This window comes from Saccoglossus kowalevskii, chromosome 9 (genome assembly GCF_978046115.1).
Source record: "Saccoglossus kowalevskii chromosome 9, keSacKowa6.1, whole genome shotgun sequence".
In the NCBI taxonomy this organism is placed as follows: Eukaryota; Metazoa; Hemichordata; class Enteropneusta; family Harrimaniidae; genus Saccoglossus; species Saccoglossus kowalevskii.
In genome coordinates this window covers 32102194-32111633 of record NC_140649.1, presented here as the reverse complement: position 1 = coordinate 32111633, position 9440 = coordinate 32102194, and the positions used below count along the sequence as shown (strand labels likewise).

General features: G+C 34.4%; 1 pseudogene; it reads right to left on the bottom strand.

Annotated features, from left to right (window-relative positions):
• LOC102807169 (arylsulfatase B-like) lies at positions 1-8790 on the bottom strand (annotated as a pseudogene).
• Between the last annotated feature and the right edge of the window lie 650 nt (positions 8791-9440).

Below are 9440 nucleotides of genomic sequence, written 5' to 3'. Positions count from 1 at the left end.
ACACATTTTGTGTAATTATAAGACTGGCAGGAACATACATAATATAATATGCTTGGATATACGCATCAGTATCTCTAACACCAGCCTGGCGACCAAACACCACCAAAATTCACGGGGTTACCGGCTGGGTCAATTATTCGATCGACTGGAGGAACTAGATTTTCACGGTATTCATCCAAGCGATGCCGTAATTCTTCTACTTTGTTTGGATATACTTCGGCGAGATTGTTTCTTTCCTCTGGATCATCTGCATTAAAAGGAATTCATTTCATGAAAGAATACATTACATCATAATTCAAAGCATATTAAACAATCAGCCTATATGTAAGTGGTCACTTTCATCTCTAATTGTATACACGTGGTGTTACTAAAGGATACTTTTACAAGTTTTTTACAACCATGTATGTCTATGTGTTGAATAAAGGATTTCAATTTGAGAACAATAGTGACAAGGTCTCTTGGTGATTGTCACAACTGTCAGATTTCGATTGGATACAGCATGGGCAATTCTCCAACCGTTCCTAATTGATTGCAAGTTTGAGATTACGGTATTTGCTTAATTGTTGCGAGAAGAAAATTTTCGAAGAAAACAAAAACAGAACCAACTTTATGCTATGAGGCGCGATAATCGTTGAACTCAAGCCATACATGCCAATACCTTATATCCAATCTAAGCTACATAAATCATACCTATGATATTGAACAAGTATGTCACGTTTGCTGGAGGTGGAAGAGGAGAATTCGGAATTCGAGTTATTGGATCGTCACCATAGTTCCACCAATCAGCTAAAATACCAATACATTGACATACATTAGATTATACAGAAACTTCAAAATCAGTACCTTCAGTGTTCACACTAATTCGAATCGTACATCCAGCGAGTTATCAATAGAACAATATATGTATTTACCTGAGCTGTTCAACAATCGTAATGGATAAACTAAATTCGGATTTCCTGTAATCAGTTTATAATCCCCGACCCTAGAAACATACAACCAACAAGTCAGGACGAGATTGTATGAAACATGTTAGTATTCATCTGGCCGCCATAAATGAATATAATTCATTAATTCATAAGCTATACAAATGTCAGAGATAAAGTGTATGCATGACAGTTGTGAGCATGCGCATCCACAATGGAACATGTAATGGCTTTCAAAAGCCCCTATAGATAACACAACGCAAGTACACACCTGGCAAATACATGGCACAGTTTCTCACTGTATATGTCATTGTCAGGTGATGAAGCCAATTGGTGGTAAATTCTGATTGACAATGTGACATCTTTCGCATAGTTTTAGAGGAACGTTCATGTATATGTTGAAAATATACAAGGTTTATGAACCACACACCCACACATACACGCACCCCCTCCCTCATACACACAGACGCATGCATTGTATTAACGTTTACCTGATGGCAGCACCAGGGGACAGCTCGTTATCATCGATATTATATACAAATTCCGTTCTCGGCGATGGTTCACCTTTTGAGATTGTCTTCCACATATCCATACCATCAATATCAGACTCTGTCAAGGACAATACAATGCAGATTATAGCAGCTATAGTTAAAGCGCTCTGTGATGAAACATCGTACTTAGGTTATGACCCTATACTAAATGCTTTCATTGGATACATCTTATTAGAATTGGGGCACAGACTCGAATAGTTTTACGCAGACTATATCTGCATTCCACACCAGATAACAAATTGTGAATTATTATTATTATCTTATGTACATATTTTTTGTTTTTTCGCGTGAAAATAAATTTACGCAATTATACTTTCAAATAATTATAAAATCTCACCAGTTTTAGCCCCAGCCAATTCAATTATTGTTTTTTGCAAATCAACAATGTGAATTAACCTGAAATAGAAAACAAATGGAAATTAACATAAGTTACAACAGTGCACGTGATCTGACTCCTTGTTTTCGCGGGACATTCTCTGGCCGATTGACTCATTGCTGGGCATTACCGCCCACCATCGATCTACAAAGGGAACACCTGTGCTAATTTTAGAGAACGTGACTATCCTGTGATCCTCACGTATATGTAGAAAATACAATTACTTGTCGGCAACGTAATTACTTAGATTTGAACTACCAAAACTCAGAGGACAAAATTTTGTCATTTCATGACGATGTCAGTCAGCTTTCGTTCAATTTTAGTTATAAATATTCAATTAGCCGTGTAATGCAATACACTTGCAATAATTTTATCTCGAAATATTATTTTAATTGAAAGAAAGAAAGACGTGTGCACATTTATACCAACATAACCAGTTGAACAAGATTGTCCAGTAAAAAAAGTGATGTACGTGTTGTAAGTAAGCTAATTCACATATTAGATCTCGATTTGCGCTTGCCACCCTCGTGTCAGTCAAATATGTTAACAAATATACTTTACTACATCATTCAATACTTGTGATGTCACAAAATAATGGAACACCCGTATTGTGACCACGAGATTTTAAAATATTATTTCTGAACAGCGTGAATACATTTGTTTTCGAAGAATTCATCAAAAACAAGTACAAATTATATTGTTTTATTATAGGTCGTTGGGTGTAAGCATATCCAAAAAGTAAGACATGGAAACTTTGAGGTAGTTTGAAATCAACTTGGAGCGTGTCCTAGAACTAATCACCCAATCAATTGTAAAGGAGATTTTTTCATTGGTGATACCCGGGACTCGAATAATATTTTATTTAGATCACTAAAGTACTGGGGTTGCCGTTCTATAATGATTGAGGAAGGCAGGTGATGAGGGAGATACGAAGAGTAGCCCACTGTAGGTTTCCTTGAAGTTTCTGGTTTTAGCTTAAGGTATCTATTTCCATTCACCCGGTCATGTATTTTATTTAGGTAATTTAAATAACATATATAGACAACATAAAATCAGTCGTGAGCAACAATGTAATACTGTTATAAATACCTATAACTTACTCGTTATTTACGTATCCAGTCTTTTTCAACATACTCCCATGGAAAAATGTTGGTATACGAGTACAACCTTCAAAGAGTGTTCCAATAGTGCCCCGTAATGGCCAATTGGACCCGGATATAGACGCTGCCGCTCCATTCTGTTTAAATGAACAATGAACAAACCGACATTGTGCCATGAAGGATCAATCTCAGCCGGTTTCAAATGGGAAGTCAAAAATATCTCATAACATTTCGAATGAAATCACAAAATCATTTGTCAAGTAAAGTCTGGTCAACAAAAAGAACACAATCAGAACATACATTAAACACTTTTCAATGGAATTGTAACAAGGGAAATTGATCACTTACGTCAGATGTGAATATAAATAGCGTATCATCCCACATTCCACGTGTCTTCAACGCATCCACCAAACGGCCAATTGAATTATCCATTGCAGAAAATTTTGCTGGAAAAGTAAAATACTATGTTTTTTTCTATTTAACTGCGGAGAATAGTGTTATCGTTTTGACACCTGGTCGTGCCATGCACTACAATACCGATATATATCAATATACAACCAATTATCACCGTTCAACCTAACTATTCCGAATGGGATGACCATTTACAACATTACTGTTTTTTGTAATTAGGAAAATTGTGGCGAAAAGTGAAATAAGGGGATTTGTATTGTGACAAAGACTTTGAAATATTAACATCTTGATGTTCAATTTAGTGTGAATCAATTACTTGTATTACCCTTTCGAGTGATTCACGAAGAAAAAAACAAAATGCTGGAATATAACTATAACCCCTTTTACACCACATGATGTGTATTTCTGCATGTCGGATCGTGTATAAACAACTAACAAAATATTACTGAACATTTTCTGAAACTAAGTATGCAATTTATTCAATGATAACATTATTTTTTGAATTATAAGATTTCATTGGCAAGCTAAAAGTAGCCGAGATATATATAGGTGACGTAGTGCGTGATAAACTTATGCAACATGTGGACTATTTTATCAAAACAGACGAAAGACTTTATGAGATAGAAAAACTTTGTATGTATATAAGGCAATTTCTCACTAAAATCTGAATATTTTTAACAATACTCGACACAATTTTGATTCGATAATCTTTTCAAATGTTACACCATATGTTAGTATTTGATTGTGACTCGGTATTTGTGTTTCTCTTGTGATACTACATGGTACATACCATACAACGTCCTGGTTCGATCATTTTCGATATCGGAATACAAATCTTCATATTCCTGGGGTACCTAGGGTAATCAATAGAATGTAGAATTCTAAACTTCATCTCAATTTTCTTCTGCAGTGGATTGCACAAATTGTTTAATTCATTCTAGTATATCTTAATTGTTGTACCATTGTCGGTACTAGTCTACTGTATATATACATAATAAGTGAGTTACCTCAAGAGCCTTTCCAGGTAAGGCCATACTGAACTCAAGAAATAGTGGATATTCCTTGTAATGTCCCATTACTATATCTACTGCTCTTTCAGCAAGCATGGACTTTAGAGAGGACAAATAAAATATAAGTACAATTTAACGATTTATATATATATATATACATATATTATGCTTACTTAATTTCTTACCAAACATATTTAGAAATAGTGAAAATGTTCATAGATTCTTGTTTAGCCCGAAATTGCCGAAATATGCTTATATTATTTATTAATAAATATTGTGGCAAAATTTCCGGAAGTTTTATGTAACTAAAGTATGATAGTCAAAGCCGAGTCACGCTAATCGTTTTTGAAAATTTACTAGTTGGAGCTAGTTAAAACAGGTTTGGTTGATTTAGGCGGCACTACGAGCTGCGTTATATATAGTTCAATTAGTGCTGACATTGTTATACTTATTCCCGAGAGCTGACAACTTCCAGCTTTAAATTGATATAAAGTGAGAAAAGGCGAGGCCAAGAATAGAGCAAGTTTGAGGTTTTTTTCAATTGTTGTTTGTTACCAAGTAGTGAAGACATCGATTTGAGACAATATACTCACTGGGAGATAAGTGTCACTTTCCTGTACCACTCCGGTGTTGTCGCGAAAATCATACCCTAAACCTAGAAGAGAAATGTAAATCCTCACTAAAAAACACCATTCAAAACTGGTCATCAAAGATTGAAAAAATTGCCCTCCAAAAATACTCTTGTAAAATTTTCCTCACTAGAATATGAATATGTTTTAACAATGAAATGATAAGATAATACAATTTTGTTATCGCGTTGTAAAATATGAGATTTGAAATCGTGTGTAGTGATGGTGAAAGTTTAGGGGAAGAATCTGATCAGAAATGTAGTACTGCCTGGCAAGGTCCCATTTCAATATTTCTGATTTCTTGTCAGCAAGCAAATTGATACAAAACATTCTTCCATTATAATATTTAACGGGAAGTAGAACAAATGAAAAATGACAAAACACACTGCATAGTGACGAATTTTTTTTGATTGTTGACTCAATTCTTTTTAAATACAATTGCCATGGTCGTAAGTGTTCTGTACTTACCCAATTCACTAGTCTGTTTACTATAGAAGCTGGTTCCCGATGTCAGCGAACCATAGAAAGAATCAAAACCACGTTGATTAGGCAGATACTCCTCCTTACAAAATCCTAAATTCCATCTACGAATACAAACCGCAATTAACATTTAGAAAAAAACAGATGATATATTGTTGTATTTGTTTAGAAGCGTTATTCATCTACTCCCCATACGATGGGCTGCAACAGAATGTCGGCGTAGCATACAAACACATAGAATAACATATAAGTTTATTTTTTTATATAGATCCGCTATATATCACATTATATTTTTGGATCCAAGAAGTTATCGTTGGGTTTATTAACAATAAATGTTAATTGTTTACTGGATTTTCATGTGATTTACTATAAAAAGACAATACAAATGTACGCTTTTGTTGCCGCACTGAAGTTGGTATGTAGCATATATGCAGCTAGTGCATTGACGTTCATGGAGCATTTGACGAAACATCTTCATTGCTCACAAACTTGTTTTGCTTTAAAACCTGATTAATTAACATGTATAGCTTGGGGAGAGGGGGGGGGGGCTAACTTGGGTATTAGATAAAAGGATTGGAATCTTAATATTATCTTTGAGATTCTTGTTTTATTGTTTTTGGATACACATATGTTTTACTGTTTTGTGTTTGAAAACATTGACTAGGCAGAAATGTGATTTGTCAATGTATTTTAATAAGCCCCTAGTACAGCAGTCCATAGTTCATTTTTAAATTCAACCCTTGTGTTCTGCAGTCTACTTACTTTCCCACTAATGAGTTAGATACCCAACATCTTTCAACATTTCTGGCAATATCTTAAGATCTAAAGAAAGCCCGTCAGCTTCAAGGTTGAGTAGAAATTGATGCTGTAAATAACAATAGTAACAGAAGGATGCATTAAAAAGTTAATCAAAATACACTTTTTATACTTTAGCTATTTTTATTATTTCTGGGAAAAAAACATATGACAAACCCGCATTGTTTTGACTAAATTTTCAGATGTGGTTAATATGAACAATACATCGTCAGCATTTCTTGTTGAATTCACGCGTTCTACTAATCTGAATGTAAAATCAGACTTTAGAAAAAAAAAATAGACATTTTGCGTCAAACATAAGACCAACTAGTAATTAATGTGAACTTTGACTGAAAATAAATACTGAATGCTACTCCCTGGAAACCTCTTCTACAAAGTCCACATCCACAGCATGATAAGTCAACAGGTGATGTAGCATTGCATTCAGGTTATTTTATGTCAACATTGTAACACCAATCTTCAGACAAGGTAAACTTTTATATCATCAGTTTTAAATCATAGACGAACAGAAAACTTGTCAACAAAAATCTGGGAATACAGATAATTGTGTTCCAATAAACAAATTACCTGTCTTTGAATTTTGAACGGATAATAACCGGTAAATAGAGCAGATCTTGATCTGAAGAATAAAACATACATGAACAAATAATTTAACAGATGTACAGGTGATTTGTTATGATATTGTACAGGCCCACGTTTTATACTTAAAGCATTTCACTGATGTTGACGATATAACATGTTGTATATACACATGTTGAGTAAACAATCTATCACTAAATTCCAGGAACATTAATGGCATTGTGACTTACGGTGTACACGTAGGCTGGACGTATGATTGGTTGAATATGACGCCATCGGCGGCGAGTTGATTGAGAATAGGCATCTTGAGATCTGGATTGTGCCATCCAACAGCATTCCACCCTAAATCCTCTGCTAATATCAACACAATGTGTGGCTGTTTATCTATCGATAAAGCAAATGGTGGTATTTCGAAGTGTAACATTACAATATAACACAAACATTATAACATTTTCTATGACGAGCTGGTTCACAATAGACATCTTAATACCTGCATTGTTTCATATCATTTTACAAAGTATATGGTTATTTTGTCAATGTTTGCATACTGCTAAAACTAATAAATGACAATTAAGGTGAAATACTAAAACATAAACAACTATAATATTGTATGGATATTTTTTTTTATTTTTTGTACGACACCAGTGTAGTTGTATCTAATCTAATCTTATCATATTGGAGAAGAGACAAAGACGTCATGGCCAGAAGTGAGGCACATATAGTTTACTATATATCTAAACACTTTCCAACTGATGTAATACTCATTATGCATTATTTATACCTCCAAGATATTGAGAATTAGTGTTGAAATTTAAAGTAATGAGAAAGAAGAAGGTGAGGGTGAAAATAAATAATCTGTTGATTTATGTAGTTTGAAAAATGGAAAACATTTCGAAAATAAGTAAAACCTGTCAAAATCGACCATGACTGGGACTGGGATCTATGGTCGGTTTTCAGATGGTTTATACAGGGTGGGCGTGACTTCGATTGAAACAACAATGACATGTGCTGTAATCACAGGACAAATGAAAGACATCGGAGTTTTCCTCCGGTGATTATTTTTACATTTATTGTATTGTTGCAATAAAATAATTTACCAAACAAGCCATTAATATTACGGTATGTACATGAAATCAATAATTATTAAAATAACTGTTCGAACAGACAGGGTAAGTATCGATTATCGTATCTGAAGGTGCCCATTTCGAATGACATCACAAGTAAGGTAACATGATGTACTTATCATAATTTATGCAGACAGTCGATTTTGCTGTGAAGTCAATGGATCAAATTACGATGTCAAAACAAAATTGTCAAGTGTTGACTGCTTTAAAGAACATCTTTTTCAACGATTTTGTTTTGTGAAAAACATAATCAGTTGCCATTGTTTTACACAGGGGACGTTACTAGTAGTGTGAGATTTATTATTGTTTCTGTGACGTTCACGGTAAATTGAACACAATGCACACTTTTTAGGTCGGGCAGGCCGGATTACTAGACATAGGATGTGATGCAACTGATCAGATGGTCGATATATTCAGTGTGAATACTGGACTTGGGACCGATCAATGCGGTCGGTGTTCGGAGTAGACATTGGTCGAATTTCACAGGTTGTTTTTCTATGAATAAATTTCGGGGAAACATAAATCGGCCGGTTCTGACAGTAGGTCGGTCGGTTTATCCATGGGTCGATTTTGACAGGTTTTACTGTAGTTATAAATTTTAGTTATAAATTATGTATACGTCTTACCTGATTCGACAACAATCACCTGCAATACAAATAGAAATATAGTGTTTGTGACATTATTGTACATCATTGTGAAAATAATATAACATTGCAATAAGATGCGAGTATGTACACATAGAACATACTTACACACACCAGTGCTACCAATACTAAACAGGTTAAACGCATCTTTATAGAACTGTATCTGCACTTCCGTCAATGTACAATCGTTATCTATCAGCCGGGTCTTGGTATAGTAACTGATAGTACATCTGAAGATGTATTTATGCTTCTGCTATCAGACACATCAAACGTCAGCCAGTAGCTATATTTATTTACCATATTTTTTATCAAATGATTGATTATGCAAATACAGCTGCAATCAGCAGTGTAGGGACTATTTGACCCTTGCTGCACGTGACCTCTTGTTTCCAATAGGCTAATGTCAATTGCAAAATGCTATAGACTAACCATATACCAATATAATCGGATACTTCTACTTGCTAGGATGGCATGCCAACAGGACATATGTCCTACAATATTGTTGCAATATTGGTGGAATACATTTAAATACAATTACGATATTCAATTGCTAATTTTTCAATGGTCACCGGTATACAAGGTCAAGCATCAAGGATGAGAGAAAATAACGCACGAAAAAGTTAATGTTTTATATAGAAATTGGCTACCTACATGACCAGCAAGAATCAAATTGACCAGTATTAAAATAGTAAAAATTGTCATGTCTATCAAAAATCACAATAAATATGTATCTTCAAATATTACCGAAGTTAGACCAGTGAAACAAGGTGACAGGGATCGCGATTTATACAAATTTT